The following is a 17,793-nucleotide window of genomic DNA, read 5'->3' on the forward strand; positions in this document are numbered from 1 at the left end:
GGGAAGGTGAAAGCAAAGAATGATCTAGGCATTAGTGATCATAATTTTCCACAGAGGTTGTTTCCATAGTATCCCTACAGTGTGGAAGTGGCCATTTGGCCCAACAATTCCACACCGATACTCCAAAGGGCATCTCACCCAGATTCATCCTCATACCCTATCCCTGTAACCATGCATTTCCCATTGTTAACGCACCTTATCTACACATTCCTGAACACTGTTGGCAATTCAGTGTGGCCAATTCACCTAATTTGCACATTTTTGGACTGTGGGGGAGGAAACAAAAGCACCTAGTGGAAACTCATGCGGGCATGGGGAGGACATGCAAACTCCATACAGAAAGTTGCCGAAGGGTCCCTAAGTGCTGTGAGGCAGCAGTGCTAGCCACTGAGCTATCACGCCAACAACAATGTAATGCACTTCAATATAGTGATAAAGTAAGACAAAAAAAGCCAATTGTTTAGAGAAGCGTATAAACGGTTTTAAACATAATTGGGGAAGTAAATTGGGCATACACATTAGCAGACAGTAATGTAGAACAATAGCTGGTTGTATTTAAAATCGTGTTCAACACAGAGCCCAGAAATTATACTCTAATAAGGAAAAAGTAATCTAAACACTGATGGAAAGTCTATGGATGAATAAAGACATGGGAGACAACTGAGGGTTAGAAAAGATACTTGCATTATGTATGTAGACAGCAGATCAGCACGTGATAAGAGACTATGACTACTATATTATCTAGGAACATAATAAAAAATATTTTATAACCAGATTAATAGAAAAATGAATGCTATGATGGAAATAGGAAAACTAATGGATAGACAGGATAATACTGCCAGAAATGATAGACAAATAGCAGAAATATTAATAATCACTTTGCTTCCAAATTTATCACACAAAATAGAACAAGTTGACTGACAGAGAATGATAAAGTAAAGAAATGAGATCAATACATTTACATTTTTTTTAAAAAGGCTGTGAATAAACTGAACAAACACAGAGGGATCAAAGTTCCTCCCTCACTTGGATTGAATTAAAAAAAAATTAGAGAAGAGATAGCAAAGGCTTCATGACTCATATCCTACATTTTTTTTTAAAAAGTGCAGTGCCAGAAAACTGGCAGATAGTTGAAGTGTTTCTGATATTTATAAAGGGGAACAGAGCTTGCCCAGGGAGTTATAGACCACTCAATTTAACATCAGTGTTGGGAAAGTAGTGTGATCCTAAGTACAGGACAGAATAGAAGAATATCTAGAAATAAGAAACATAACCAAGATTATTTAGCATGGACTTCAATGAAGAAAATCTTGCTTGGTCAATCTGAATAATACTGAGAGAATACACAATCATAACACAATATTTGTATTTTCAACAGAACTTCAATAAATTGCCCATGATAGACAAATGAATAAAATTAGAGAATGCAAATTTGAGGGGACAAATGGCAGACTAGAGCACTCGCTGGCTTTGGGACTGAAGACGGAGATTGGCAATAATGTGAAGGTATTCAAAATAGTCGATTGTCCAAAGAAGTGATCCATAGGGTGAGTGCTGGGGCCACTGCTGCTCACAATTTACACTGATAATTGAGACTTTGGAGTTAAAAATACAATTTCTAAATTTGCAGATAATACCAAATTGAAGGTGAAGAGAACTGCAAAAAAATTGCCTTACTACATCTTTAGAATGACCAAATATTTCAGTTTGAGAAGGAGGAACTTTGGTAAGAAACAACTGTACTAAACATAAATAAGGGTAATTACCAAGAAACAAGGGCACATCTGGCTACAGTGGACTGACAAAGGAGTTCAGCAGCAAAAATTGTTGAGGAGTAATGGCAGATGTTCTAGAATCTAGTTCATGGCTCACAACAAAGACATATTCCAGTGAGGAAGAAGATCCTTGGAAGAAGCCAGCCATAGTTAAGGTGAGCATCAGAACAAAAAATAAAAAAATTATAGAGTGGCAACTATTAGCATCAAACCAGTGAATTGGGAAAGTTTTAAAAGGCAACAAAAAAAGTCCAAAAAACAAAAGTCAAGACAGAGAACAAAAACTTTGAGGGTAAACTTGTAAATAATAAAGACAGGCATCGAGTCCTTCTTTAAACATATGAAAGGGAGGAGAGAAGCCAAAGTGAAGTTAGGCCTCATAGAGAGTGAGGTTGGGGTAAACGATACTGGGGAACCAAGAGATAGCAGTGGAGTTGAATGAATACTTTGCTACTTCGTATCAGTTTTCACAGTTGAACACATTAGTAGCATTCCAAAATTATTAAATATTCAAAGGGCAAAAGGACAGGGAATAAATACAACAGCTATCACTAGAGAAAACATGCTAAGGAAACTATGAGGCTAAATACTGATAGGTCCCTTGGAACTGATGGAATGGATTATATGATACTAAAGAATATAGATGCTTCTTGCCATATGGAAAAGGCTTCTCTCTAGCGTAACAAAATAAGACAATCACCAAGAAATCCAAATGGTATTCAGAAGAAAATTATTTACGCAAAGAACATTGCAATTATGGAAGCTGCTACCAAATTGAGTCATTACTCTGAATTTTTCATTTGCATTTAATGGGAAGTTAGACAAATTAATGAGGGAGAAGGGACCGGGTGTTTTCAATGGTGGATCTATATCAGGAAAGATGGGAGGTTCTTAAATGGAGTAGCTGGTTGCCCTGCTATAGGAAGGCTGTTATTAAACTGGAGACAGAGTAGGAAAGATTTGTAAGGATGTTACTGGGAATGGAGTGTTTGAGTTACAAAGAGAGGTTGGATAAGCTGGGACTTTTTCTCCTGGAGAGTAGGAGGTTGAGGGGTGACCTCATGTAGGTTTATAAAATCCAAAGAGGCATAGATAAGGTGAATAGTCAAGTTCTTTTCCCCAGAATAAACCAGAGGGTATAGGTTTAAGGTGAAAGGGGAAAGATTTAAAAGGGACCTGAGGGGCAATGTTTTCAGAGGTTGTGGTGTATACAGAGGCTGATATGATTACAGCATTTAAAAGACATTTGGACAGGTACATGAATAGGAAGGGCTTTGCGGGATATGGGCTAAATCCAGGCAAATAGGATTAGTTCAGTTTGGGAAACTGGTCAGCATGTAAGAGTTGGACCAAAGGCTTGGTTTCCATGCAGTATGACTTTATGACTTTGTTAGCAGTGCCAGGGACTAATTGGGCCAAATGATCCATTCTGTGATAATATCCTATATATTTATTTCTAATGTAACTATTGTATCATCTGATATTTGTGTCTGGTGCAGTAGGTAATTCGGAGGATCAACATCCTGCGGCCTTGAGGTGAGAACAACACTTAACCCAAATGGGTCTGATGGATGGTTTCTACATAAATGGGTACTTTATTAATGATTTAAAAAATGAACAAAGCAGGTGCTAGTCACAAGAATCAGGATTATTGGAATTACTTTCAATGAATCCTGTGGTTAGGTAGGCTAGAAAGATCAAAGGACTTCTCCTGGTGAACCTCTTACAAAGTTAGAACATGGACAATTTGAGTAAGTGGCTGTGGAAAGTTAACTGCTAACAGATGTTTTGACAGAATTCAGTTAAGGAATACTAACAGTCCCAGATTGTCTGGCAGTTGCCCAGCCTAGAGTCAGAAGTTGAATAGAGATTTACTCTCTGTATCCTATTGCAGGTCACGCTCCCACAGGGACAGCAACTGACATTCTGCGACATAGTGCTGCTCCAGGTTTGGGTCCCTAGCATTTGAGTCAAGCTCAGAATCCTCCATTCCTATCCTCACTAGTGTGACCCTGATCCAGGTCTGAACACATAGGCTCTGGATCCCAGTGATTGTAATCTCCCGTTGTGGGCCCTACCACACCCCAACTTAATGACCCCATTGACTTCTGCTGAACTCTCTGGTGATCGTCTCATCCACTGAAGATATTGCCAGGAGTTTGGGGGAGTGATTGAACCAATTTCAATCAATTATTATAGGCGAATGATAGAACCAAAGTTCCTGTCATCTCCTTCTTGCTCATTTCACCTGCTCTGGGCACACCCTTAGGCATGTGGGGTGAGTTTAGTTTGGGAAATTTGGTTGGCATGGATGAGTTGTTTCCATGTGGTATGACTCTTTGACTCTATAAGAAATGATGTGACCTAACATGGAACCCACAAGCAATGATTCTCATCAAAAGGAAACCTGATATTTTAGAGGTAAATGCAATGATATTTGTAATTGACAATATAATCAAGTGTTCATGAATTTCACTGCTTTCAGATCCAATTCAATTAATTGAAGTTTTGGTTGAGACAGGTGCCTGCTGGTGCTCCATTTCAGCTGGAAGATATAACATAAATAAAAGCAAAAGTTTGAGGAAGGTAAGGGCGGCCTTGACTGCAAAAAGTAGTAGCTGCAACTGCTTGAGGGACACAATTAAGAGTGGCATAATGGCTCAGTGGTTAGCACTGCTGCCTCACAGCACCAGGAATCTGGGTTCGATTCCAGCCTCGGGCAACTGTCTGTGCCGAATTTACACATTCTCCATGTGTCTGTGAGGGTTTCCATCAGGTGCTCTGGTTTCCTCCCACAAATCAAAGGTGTGCAGGTTAGGTGGATTGACCATGCTAAATTGCCCATTGAATCCAGGGATGTGTAGGCTGGGTGGATTGGCTGTGGGAAATGCAGGGATAGGGTAGAGAGGTAAATCTGGGTGGATTCTCTTCGGTGAACCAACATACATTTGATGGGCTGAGTGGCCTTCTTCCACACTGTACGGTCTCTATGATTCTAACCACATCTGGGAAACTGAATAACCATTAGAATATAGGCCCAGGCACATGAGCTAAAATGATACTATGATTACATGACATCAAACAATTTTAACTGCATGCAAAGATGTTTCTGCACAGTTGAAAAACAAGTGGACTGTAAGTGAGTGTTTTATAAACTCAGCATCAATATAAATCATCAGGATACTCTTCAGATGCAGTACAAGCAACCTTCTGCCTGGTGATAACGTTGTTTGATCTCCCCAAAGAAGAGTTAAAAAAAAAACAATTCTTGGAAATGAACAAGCTTGTATCACTGGCCATCCAATCTGAAACATTAAGATGGATTACTGGGTCTCCTATGTACTAGTGTACCTACCTATGGACCAGGATGCCTGGGTTCAAGTTCCAGAGGTGTATTATAACATCTCTAAACAGGTTGATTGGAACAAATGTCAACAAGATGAATCAGCCCAGTTAGTCTCATTCACCAGCTTTGCTTGGGCGTAACCCATGGCTGTAGGTTCTAGGAATCAATGCAGGGCATAGTGGCATGGGCGGGGTGTAGGGAGAGGGAGAGGAGAGCGGGTGATGGCCTGTTAATCCAGATACCCAGATAACGTTCTGGGACCCCGGGTTCAAATCCTGCCACAGCAGATTGTGGAATTAAGGAAATATTATTTGATAACTATCTGAAACTAAGAATCTAATGATGACCATGAATCCATTGTTGATTGTTGGGAAAAACCCATCTGGTTCACTAATGTCCTTGAGGGAGGGAAACTACCATCCTTTTCCGGTCTGGGCTACATGTGACGCTAGGCCCATGGCAATGTGGTTGACTCTTAACTGCCCTCAGGGCAATTAGGGATGGACAATAACCAATAATGACCTCATCCCATGAATGAATAAAAAATACTCTGGTAGGGAACCTGTGGTTCACCTTGATGTGAATAAATTGCTCAGAGACACAGCCAGAAAAATGTTTGGCCAATAGAATTAATAAGAAGATGGCCTTGAGAGACATATACTGTAGCTGGGGTATTTCCCTGGATCTGATGTAAGTGTCAAAAATAAGGTGTTAAACTTACAATGGAGAAGCTGGTACAATCCTAAGGAATTCCTAATTGCTGAGGGTAAAAAAAGAGACACTTCAGTGACTAAAGTCTGCTCCTATCTCTCGGAAATATCCCAAAGGTCATTAATACAACCAAGCTCCTTGAATTGCAGAGGCCATTTCCTACATCTGTCACAACTACAGAACATGAGGTACTCTGGTTGTGAAGGGGAATTGTGGTGTCAGGGCACTAAGAGAACACCCTGTTCATTATACAATATCAATGGATTGTTTATGCCCGGTTGAGCTACCAGCTTAGACTGACATGACCATGGGTTCAATATTGTCAACTATGCAGCAATGCATCAACACTGCACTGGGGTGCAAAGCTTGGTGAAAGCCTCAGATGATGTTATAGAATCCTATGCCACAACTTTGTCTTGGATCTTCCCGATAGAGTTACTTTGTACATTTGTGATGGGACTAATGTACAATAATAGCCCACACAGGCACAATTGATGAAGTAGCTTTGAACGCAATGACTCTAGAGTACCTTACCATCCAAAAACAAGAATTAAAGTTGATGCTTCATCAATAAAGCTCACTTCATGTAGACAAAGGCCATTTGGTCCATTGTGCATGTGTTTCTTCTTTTAAAGTGTTATCCAATTAATGACATTTAATGCTCATTCTCTATCAGCCTGCATCTTTCTCTTTCCTTTTGATTTGATTTGATTTATTATAGTCACATGTACCTAAGTGCAGTGAAATATGTTGCTTTGTGTGGTAAAGGCAGATCATAATATACTAAGATCACAGGGTGATTGAACAGAGCAAAGAATACAAAGTTATGGCTGCAAAGAAGGTGCAGAAAAAGCAAGATCAACATTAGATTTGAAATCTGAGAGGTCCATTCAACAGTCTAATAACAGTAAGTTCCTAAACCTGTTGATATATGTATTTAAGCTTTGTATCTTCTGCCTGATGGAAGAGGTTGGAAGAGACTATAACCGGGATGGGAGGGGTCTTTGATGATGTTGGCTGCCTTTCCGCGGCAGAGAAAAGTTAGATGGAGTCAATGGATGGAAATTTGGCTTGAGTGATGGTCTGGGCTGTGTTCAGAACTTTCTGTAGTTTGTGTCCAATTCCCTTTGAAGACTACTGTTGAATCCACTCCCACTGTCCTGCCAGGCAGAAAATTCCAGATCAAATAACTCACAATATAAAAAAGCCCTTGTACCATTCCAGGTGGGCAAGATTCTATTGCAGGAAGCTTGTTTTGAAGATAAGCTGCTTGTCATAAGGATAAGCTAACTGGCGAACCTCCAATCCAATGTTTCAATGGGACAAAGCAGTGACATTGTCTGTTCACAGCCTGCAATATCCCACAATGCACTCTTCCCTGCAGGCACCATGTTCTTATAGTGGAGTTGGACTGCCAGACACTCGATCCTTCACTTTCTAGTCAGTGTGGAAGAAGAAGTAAAATTGAAGGAGTTGAAAAGACAATTTACATGAAATGGGCAAACTGCAGAGGCAGTGTCCAGGCAGATTGGTTAAAAGCAAAAGGAACAAAGAACTTCAAAAAAAAGCCAAGGAGGATCCAATTTGGGAAGTAGCCAGACGAGGAGAGGTAAGCTAATTACGAGTGAAGAGCTGAGTGGAATAGATTCACCTTTAGAGAAGGGAAAATAATCTCTCTAAAGGCAACAGAAATCACTGTAAGAAGAATCACACAGCGTAGTCTGTTTCCTGTGAAATGTGTAAACAGGGACAGCAGAACACAGAGATATGTAATAAACTCTTGATTAAATTAGAGCCAATTTCACACAGTCATGATTCCAAATCTGAGCCGTGACATTGAATTCCAGATGCAGCTCTCTGCGGGAAAATCATGCTGACTCCTGCCCCTAGGATTCCCTAATGCCCCTGATGTGTGAAGCTCTATCTTGGGAAAGCAGATTCACAAAATGAACTCACTGAAGTTTAAACTATGAAGAAAATTAGAGCATTGTGTGCGTATACTTGAGGTCAGCTTTCCTGGGTGCAGCTCCAACTGTAACCCAAAAGAAAATTCATGTGAGTGACCTTGGCATTCTGAGATGGTGTACCTCCAAACCAGATTACAAAGGGTTAGTGGGCAATGACAAGAAGCTACTGATGGGCTCAGTGTGAGAATATATTGTTTTATCAGAATACCTGGGCTTGTTTGTAACAACCCAGCAGAAGGGAATGCTTGGGAAAAACACTCAGGAAATTAACAGTGACAGGGTGGGCAATTCAGCACATAATATCAGATTCAACCTGTGATTAATTCTGGGGACTCCTTGTGAGTAATTGGACTTCACCATTGGACCTGGTTCATGAACAATGTCATGCAAATTGATTTTGAGCTCCAAGTGCCTGCCATCAATGAGTGAAAGAAAGTGAGATCTCTTATTTGGGTAAATCTAAAGTTGTTTAAGCTCATAAATTTGCTTTATATCAAAGTGAGCATGTCCTCTTGTATTCACTTTGATCAGATTTAAAAGAACCTGTTAAGGCAGTTTAATGTAATATTTCTTTGTGCAGCAGCAGTGCGAGCGGGAGCTTGGACCAGGGGCCTGTCGGGAAGCCGGTGAGTCACTGCATTTGACTCTATAAAAAGCTTGCCTCGAGCGTCGGTGCCTTCCATTTCTGGTTGCAGCAGCAGCACCAGCGGGAGCTTGGAGCAGGGGATGGGAACTAAAATTGTAGTTCAAGTATAGAAAAGGTTGAGAGTAGGGAGGTCTGAAATAAAGTTTCAGGGATGCAAGATGGCACCGGCAAGCAAGAAGTTGGTTTGAAGTGTGTCTACTTCAATGCCAGGAGCGTCCGGAGTAAGGTGGGTGAACTTGCAGCATGGGTTAGTGTCTGGGACTTCGATGTTTTGGCCATTTCGGAGACATGGATAGAGCAGGGACAGGAATGGTTGTTGCAGGTTCCGGGATTTAGATGTTTCAGTAATTCAGAGAAGATAGTGAAAGGGGCGGAGGTGTGGCGTTGTTGGTCAAGGACAGTATTACAGTTGCAGAAAGGATGTTTGGGGACTCGTCAACTGAGGTAGTACGGGCTGAGGTTAGAAACAGGAAAGGAGAGGTCATCCTGTTGGGAGTTTTCTATAGGCCTCCGAATAGTTCCAGATATGTAGAGGAAAGGATAGCAAAGATGATTCTCGATAGGAGTGAGAGAGACAGGGTGTTGTCATGGGAGACTTCAACTTTCCAAATATTGACTGGGAGCACTATAGTTTGAGTACTATAGATGGGTCAGTTTTTGTCGAGTGTGTGCAGGAGGGCTTCCTGACACAGTATGTAGATAGGCCAACAAGGGGCGAAGCCACATTAGGTTTGGTACTGGGTAATGAGCCTGGCCAGGTGTTAGATTTGGAAGTAGGTGAGCACTTTGGTGATAGCGATCACAATTCTGTTATGTTTACTTTAGTGATGGAAAGGGATAGGTGTATACCACCAGGCAAGACTTATAGCTGGGGGTAAGGCAATTACAATGAGATTAGGCACGATTTAGGGAGCATAGGATGGGGAAGGAAACTGCAGGGGAAGGGCACATTAGAAATGTGGAGCTTATTCAAGCAAAAGCTCCTGTGTGTCCTAGATAAGTATGTACCTGTCAGGTAGGGAGGAAGTTATAGAGTGCGGGAGCCATGGTTTACGAAGGAAGTGGAATCTCTGGTCAAGTGGAAGAAGAAGGCTTATGTTAGGATGAGATGTGAAGGCTCGTTGAGGTCACTTGAGGGTTACAAGGTAGCCAGGAAAGACCTAAAGAGAGAGCTCAGAAGAGCCAGGAGGAGACATGAGAAGTTGTTGGCGGATAGGATCAGGGTAAACCCTTAGGCTTTCTATAGGTATTTTAGGAATAAAAGAATGACGAAAGTTAGATTAGGGCCAATCAAGGATAGTAGTGGTAAGTTATGTGTGGAGTCAGAGGAGATAGGGGAAGCGCTAAATGAATATTTTTCAACAGTATTCATTCTAGAAAACGACAATGTTATCAAGGAGAATACTGAGATACAGCTACTAGACTAGGTGGGATTGAGGTTCACAAGGAAGAGGTATTAGAAATCCTACAGTGTGTGAAGATAGATAAGTCACCTGGGCCAGATGGGGTTTTTCCTAATCCTCTGGGAAGCCGTGGAGGAGATTGCCAAGCCTTTGACATTGATCTTTAACTTGTCATTATCTACAGGATTAGTGCCAGACGACTGGAGGATAGCAAATCATTGTCTACAGGAATAGTGCCAGACGACTGGAGGATAGCAAATGTGGTTCCCCTGTTTAAGAAAGGGAGTAGAGACAACCTTGGTAATTATAGACCAGTGAGCCTTACCTCAGTTGTTGGTAAAGTGTTGGAAAAGGTTCTAAGAGATAGGATTTATAATCATCTAGAAAAGAAGAAATTGATTGGGGATGATCAGCATGGTTTTGTGAAGGGTAGGTCGTGCCTCACAAACCTTATTGAGTTCTTTGAGAAGGTGACCAGACAGGTAGATGAGAGTAAACCGGTTGATGTGGTGTACATGGATTTCAGCAAGGCATTCAATAAGGTTCCCCACAGTAGGCTATTGTACAAAATGCGGAGGAATGGGATTCTGGGAAATATAGCAGTTTGGATCAGAAATTGGCTTGCTGAAAGATGACAGAGGGTGGTAGTTGATGGGAAATATTCATCCTGGAGTCCAGCTACTAGTGGTGTACCGCAAGGGTCGGTGTTGGGTCCACTGCTGTTTGTCATTTTTATAAATGACCTGGATGAGGGCGTAGATGGATGGGTTAGTAAATTTGCAGACGACACTAAGGTCGGTAGAGTTGTGGATAGTGACGAAGGATGCTGTAGGTTACAGAGAGACATGGATAAGCTGCAGAGCTGGGCTGAGAGGTGGCAAATGGAGTTTAATGCAGACAAGTGTGAGGTGATGCACTTTGGTAGGAGTAACCGGAAGGCAAAGTACAGGGTTAATGGTAAGATTCTTGGTAGTGTAGCTGAGCAGAGAGATCTCGTTGTCCATGTACACAGATCCTTGAAAGTTGCCACCCAGGTTGACAGGGCTGTTAAGAAGGCATACAGTGTTTTAGCTTTTATTAATAGAGGGATCGGGTTCCGGAACGAAGAGGTTATGCTGCAGCTGTACAAAACTCTGGTGCGGCTGCACTTGGAGTATTGCGTACAGTTCTGGTCACCACATTATAAGAAGGTTGTGGAAGCTTTGGAAAGGGTGCAGAGGAGATTTACTAGGATGTTGCCTGGTATGGAGGAAAGGTCTTACGAGGAAAGGCTGAGGGACTTGAGGCTGTTTTCATTAGAGAGAAGAAAGTTGAAAGGTGACTTAATTGAGACATATAAAATAATCAGAGGGTTAGATAGGGTGAATAGGGAGAGCCTTTTTCCTAGGATGGTGACGGCGAGCACAAGGGGGCATAGCTTTAAATTGAGGGGTGAAAGATATAGGACAGATGTCAGAGGTAGTTTCTTTACTCAGAGAGTAGTAAGGGAATGGAACGCTTTGCCTGCAACGGTAATAGATTCGGCAACTTCAAGTACATTTAAGTCGTCATTGGACAAGCATATGGATGTACATGGAATAGACTAGGTTAGATGGGCTTCAGATCGGTATGACAGGTCTGCACAACATCGAGGGCTGAAGGGCCTGTACTGTGCTGTAATGTTCTATGTTTCTATGTTACAGATGGGGGTGAACTAACACCAGCCCCCTGGTTAAGAGGGGCAATGAGGTAAATCTGAAGTCCTCTTCAGAAGAAAATCATAGCAGATTTACAGCAGTAATATTCACAAATACTGCTACCAAATGTTACTAAAATTGGACTGTCCATTCCCACAAAGTTGTACTGATAGCTGACTCAGGTTTATCTTCTGAATCATGAATGATAGAAGCCTGAGTTTATTTATAAGAAAGAAAGAACTGGCAGTTATTAACCTCATATCCAGAATTTTAGAATATCAGAAAGCACTTGGCAGACATTTAATCCCGAATTCTCATCACCGTTAGAATAAAGCAATCACTTTACACATGAGATCCCACTGCAAATAAGGTAAAACGTACCCAAATTGCTTGCATTTATAAACTCATCACATTAGGTGTGATTCTGCAATTGGACAATGTTGGCTAAATTATTCTGAATGTACAAGTAATCACACTGAGAGCCAATTTAAGATTGTCAGTTTGGCTCATGGTGTGGTTTACATACAGATATTGAAAGCTCTGTATATCATTCCCAAGGATTATATTATTTGCAAAGAACATGTGAATTTATTGCCTCTGTTTCAACGCAATAAAATAGATTACAGCCATTCTCTGTTTATTTCTCAGAGAAGTTCCTTCGTCAATCACAGTCAATCTGCGTTGTTTAAAATTTAAACAAAGACTGGCAGTTAACTATCAGTCATCATTAAGTGGTGCATTCTCGGTGGCAATGCTTCTATCAATTAGATTCCAATTGCAACCAATTAGGACTCTTCTCTCACGCAATAAAAATATAATTTTCTCTTTGCATTCGCATTTCTTATGAATTGCCCTGAATGAGTGTAACACGATAAATTTTGACAAAATATGTCAGCTATATTCAAATATTACAAATCTTTAAGATGTTGTTGCTTCACTTATACCAAACTGTGCTGGCAGGATTAATGTCTCACATTTTGCATTTTGCTGCTACTTTGCAGAATATAACCTACCGGACGAGATCAGCGCTGACTAACCAACATGCACTGTGATGCCCCCTACTAACCGATTTTACAAATTCTCAATCACTATGGTGTGCCCTTGACTAATCAGCAGTCAAAGTATCCTCATAAATTCCTGCAGTAAAAGCTCAAAATAAGCTAGGATTGTCCTGAGCGCTGATGCTTATGTGTTGGGACAGATGCCTCTCATGATTTTGCAAACTTCACAGAATTTATGGAACACTATTATCTGCAAAATTGCAAAAAAAACTTGCAAAATTGCATTTTAGGAATAAAATGTGAGTACCATTTTATTTAAAGCTTTCTGTGCTCAATGTGATCTGAAAGCATCTTTTTCCTTCTTTTTGTGTTTGATCATGTGCCAATCATTAATACTTGTGGTGACACTTACAGATATTTATAGTGCATAGTACAGGCAACACCATTTTGGCTGAAAACAAGTGGATATGTACTTTGACTCTGCTTTCCAGCAAGCCCTGGACATGAAAAGGAAAATGCTGATTACTTCACTTTGATCAGAGTGCTGATGCCGTTAAACACGAGTGAGGCTTAAGCCACTTATTCTAGCTGGTTTCCCTTCCTTTGCATGTTTCCAAATTGCTGCCTTACAATTCCACTTACCTCTCCCCTCCCTGAAACAGCAGTGGGTCATATTGATGCCACGTGCATTGCCATGGTTCAAGAAGACAGCTGACAACCACCTTCTTAAACTGCTGGCCAAGCTGCCAACATCCCAGGATGGAGTCAAAAGAGAGGGTGCAATCATGACATAGGGCCAAATGTTTATTGCCCGGGGATTACAGGTGTCAGCTGTCACTGTTAGTGAGTGCTGCAGATCACAGAATCATAGAATCCCTATAGTGCAGAAAGCAGCCCATTGAGTCTGCACTGACCATCTGAAGATATTTTTAATCAATACATTCAGAGACATTATTATTTATTTCTGGAGAAGGTGGGACTTGAAGCCAGGCTTCCCGGCTGAGAGGTAAGGCTGCAGGTTATCATTCAACAAATGAGGTGGTGGTTTTCCAGAAATAAGCACAAATATGTACTTGGAAGTCGTATGAACTGCTGTTGCTTGAGGAACTGAGATAACAAGGTGTGGAGCTGGATGAACACAGCAGGCCAATCAGCATCAGAGGAGCACGAAAGCTGACATTTCGGATCTGGAGGGGGAGGGGAAGGGGATTCTGAAATAAATAGAGAGACAGGGGGAGGCAAATGGAAGGTGGTTAAAGGAGCAGATAGGTGGAGAGGAAACTGACAGGTCAAAGAGGCAGGGATGGAGCCAGTAAAGGTGAGTGTAGGTGGGGAGGTAGGGTGGGGGTTGGTCAGTCCAGGAAAGACAGACAGATCAAGGAGGCAGGGAAGAGGCTGGTAGGTAGGGGTGGGGGTTGAGTTGGGAGAAGTGGATAGGTTAGGGAGGCTGGGACGAGCTGGGCTGGCCTTGGGATGCAATAGGGGGCAGGGAGATTTTGAAGCTTGTGAAGTCCACATAGAGACCATTGGGCTGCAGGGTTCCCAAGCAAAATATGAGGTGCTGTTCCTGCAACCTCTGGGGGGCATCGTTGTGGCACTGGAGGAGGCCCAGGATGGACATGTCGTCCAAGGAGTGGGAGGTGGAGTTGAAAAGGCTTGTGACTGGGAGGTGCAGTCGTTTGTCACGATCCGAGTGGTCTCCAGGCCTCCAGCTTTGTTCCCCCAATGTAGAGGAGGCCACGTCAGGAACAGTGGATACAGTGTCCCACATTAGCAGATGTGCAGGTGAACATCTGTTTGATGTGGAAGGTTTTCTTGGGGCCTGGGATGGAGGTCAGGGGCAGGTGTAGGGGCAGGTGTAGTACATCCTGTCGTTGCAGGGAAAAGTGCTGGGGGTGTTGGGGTTGGAGGAGAGTGTGGAGCGGACAAGGGAGTCACAGAGAGAGTGGTCCCTCCAAAAAGCATATAAGGGTGGGGTGGGAAAAATGTCTTTGGTAGTAGGGTCAGATTGCAGATGGCGGAAGTGCCGGAAGATAATACGCTGGATCCAGAGGTTGGTGGGGTGGTATGTGAGGACGAGGGGCGTTCTGTTTTGGTTGTTATTGTGGGAGGGGGTGTGAGGGTTGAGTTGCGGGAAATGCAAGAGACTCTGTTGAGGGAGTTTTCAACCACTGTGGAGGGGAAGTTGTGGGCCTTGAAAAATGAGGACATCTGGGATGACCGGGAGTGGAATGCATCATCTTGGGAGCAGGTGCATCAGAGGCGAAGGAATTGGGAATAGGGGATGGTATATTTGAAGGTAGGTGGGTGAAAAGAGGCATATTCTAGGTAGCTGTGGGAGTCGGTGGGCTTGAAATGGATATTGGTTTCCAGGTGTTTGCTTGAGATGGAGACAGAGAGGTCCAGGAAGGAGAGAGAGGTATCAGGGATTGTCCAGATGAACTTAAGGTTGGGGTGGAAGGTGTTAGTAAAGTTCGTCAACTGTTCGAGCTCCTCATGGGAGCACAGGGCGGCGCCGATACAGTCATCGATGTAATGGAGGAAGAGGTGGGATTTAGGGCCAGTGTAACTACAGATAAGGGACTGTTCCACATAACTTACAAAGAGGCAGGCATAACTTGGGCCCATGCGGGTACCCATGGCCACCCACTTTGTCTGTAGGAAGTGGAAGGAATTGAAGGAAAAGTTTTTGAGGCTGAGGATGAGTTCAGATAAGCAGATGAGGGTGTCGGTGGAGAGGGACTGATCGGGCCTGTGGTACAGGAAGAAGTGGAGGGCCTTAAGGCCATCTGCATGGGGAATGCAGGTGTATAGGGACTGGACGCCCATGGTAAAGATGAGGTGTTGGGGACCAGGGAATCGGACGTTTTGGAGGAGGTGGAGGCCATGGGTGTTGTCATGGACATAGGTAGACAGTTGCTGGACCAAGGGGGAGAAAATGGAGTTGAGATAATTGAAGATCAGTTCAGTGGGGCAGGAGCACACAGACACAATGGGTTGGCTGGGACAGTCAGGTTTGCAGATTTTGGAAAGGTGATAGAAGCAGGTGCTGCTGGGTTGGGGAACGATGAGGTTCGAGGCTATGGGTGGGAGGTCACCTGAGGTGATGAAGTTGTGGATGGTTTCGGAGATGATGGTTTAGTGGTGGTGGGTGGGGTCATGATCAGGGGGCAGTAGGAGGACGCGACAGAGAACTGGCGCCTGGCCTCGGCGATGCAGAGTTCAGTGCACCATACAACAACTGCCTCCCTTGTCCAGGGGTTTTATCATGAAGTTGGGGTTGGAGTGGAGGGAGCAGAGGCTGCAAGTCCTGTAGGGGAGTGGATGGAGTGGGTGAGAGGGGTGGAGAGTTTGAGGCAAATGCAGTCTCAATGGCAGTTGGAGTTGAAGAGTTTGAGGGAGGGTAGGAGGCCTTGGGATGGTGTCCAGGAGGAGAGGATGTGTTGGAGGCGGAAGAAGGGGTCAGTAGAGGGAGGGTTAGGCTCATGATGAAAGAAGGAAGTGCAGAGGCATTGGAAAAATTGTTCAATGTCCAAGCGTGAGTGGTATTTATTGATGCATGGGTGGAGGGGGACAAAGGTGGGCCCTTTACCGATGACTGGCCATTGGTCCTCAGTAAGGGGGAGATCTGTGGGGGATGGTGAAGACTCGGCGTTATTGTGTCCTCTGGAGCTGCTGGCTGTGTAGGCGGTGGGCAGAACAGGGGTAGACAGTGGGACAAGCAGGATAGACGGTGAGCAGAGCGGGGGAGGTGGTGGGAGGAGCGGGGTAGGCGTTGTGAGGAGCGGGGTAGGCGATGGGAGGAGTGGGGTAGGCGATGGGAGGAGTGGGGTAGGCGATGGGCGGAGCGGGGTAGGCATTGGGAGGAGCGGGGTAGGCGTTGGGCGGAGCGGGGTAGGCAGTGGGCGGAGGGGTGGGCAGAGCAGGGTAGGCAGCGGGAGGAGCCGGATAGGCGTTGGGAGGAGCGGGGTAGGTGATGGGCGGAGCGGGGTAGGCGGTGGGTGGAGCGGGGTAGGCGGTGGGCGGAGGGGTGGGTGGAGCGGGGTAGGCGGCGGGAGGAGCGGGGTTGGCGGCGGGCGGAGCAGGGTAGGCGGTGGGCAGAGCGGCGGGCGGAATGGGGTAGGCAGCGGGCGGAGCCGGGTAGGCGACGGGAGGAGCGGGGTCGTTGGCGGGAGGAGTGGGGTAGGCGGTAGGCGGAGCGGCGGGCGGAGCGGGGTAGGCGGCTGGCGGAGCGGGGTAGGCGGTGGGCGGAGCGGCGGGTGGAGCGGGGTAGGTGGCGGGCGGAGCGGAGTAGGCGGTGGGCGGAGCGGGGTAGGCGGCGGGCGGAGCGGGGTAGGCGTTGGGAGGAGCGTGGTAGGCGGCGGGCGGCGCCGGGTAGGCGGTGCGAGGAGCCGGGTAGGCGTTGGGAGGAGCGGGGTAGGCAGCGGGAGGAGCCGGATAGGCGTTGGGAGGAGCGGGGTAGGTGATGGGCGGAGCGGGGTAGGCGGTGGGTGGAGTGGTGTAGGCGGTGGGCGGAGGGGCGGGCGGAGCGGGGTAGGCGGCGGGAGGAGCGGGGTAGGCGACGTGCGGAGCGTGGTAGGCGGCGGGAGGAGCGGGGTCGTCGGCGGGAGGAGCGGGGTAGGCGGTAGGCGGAGTGGCGGGCGGAGCGGGGTAGGTGGCGGGTGGAGAAGGGTCGGCGGTGGGCTGAGCGGCGGGCGGAGCGGGGTAGGTGGTGGGCGGAGCGGCGGGCGGAGCGGGGTAGGCGGCTGGCGGAGCGGGGTAGGCGGTGGGTGGAGTGGGGTAGGCGACGGGCGGAGCGTGGTAGGCGGCGGGTGGAGTGGGGTAGGCGGCAGGAGGAGCGGGGTCGACGGCGGGAGGAGCGGGGTAAGCGGTAGGCGGAGCGGCGGGCGGAGCGGCGTAGACGGCGGGTGGAGAAGGGTCGGCGGTGGGCTGAGCAGCGGGCGGAGCCGGGTAGGCGGCAGATGGAGCGGGGTAGGCGGTGGGCGGAGCGGCGGGCGGAGTGGGGCAGGTGGTGGGCGGAGCGGCGGGCGGAGCGGGGTAGGCGGCGGGCGGAGCGGGGTAGGCAGGTAAGTCCTGGATGGTTGGCGGGGGTGGCAGCAGTGCCGTCAGCAGGTGCATCTTTGATGTCGGCCATGTTGGACTCGGAAACAGAGTCTGCGGTATCAGCAGTGGTGTCGATGGAGTTCCCTGTCCCAGAAGTGGTGTATGCTGTGGTGGAGGATGTGGCTTCATCCGTGGGTGCTCCGAAAGTGGCCACGTGGCGACTGA

The 17,793-nt window shown here is 45.8% G+C and overlaps 1 protein-coding gene across 2 annotated transcripts in view; it reads right to left on the reverse strand.

Moving 5' to 3' along the window:
- kirrel3a (kirre like nephrin family adhesion molecule 3a) overlaps positions 1 to 17,793 on the reverse strand; it is a 564,427-nt gene that overhangs the window by 259,469 nt on the left and 287,165 nt on the right. The window lies entirely within an intron of this gene.

Source organism: Stegostoma tigrinum, chromosome 32 (genome assembly GCF_030684315.1).
Source record: "Stegostoma tigrinum isolate sSteTig4 chromosome 32, sSteTig4.hap1, whole genome shotgun sequence".
NCBI lineage: Eukaryota > Metazoa > Chordata > Chondrichthyes > Orectolobiformes > Stegostomatidae > Stegostoma > Stegostoma tigrinum.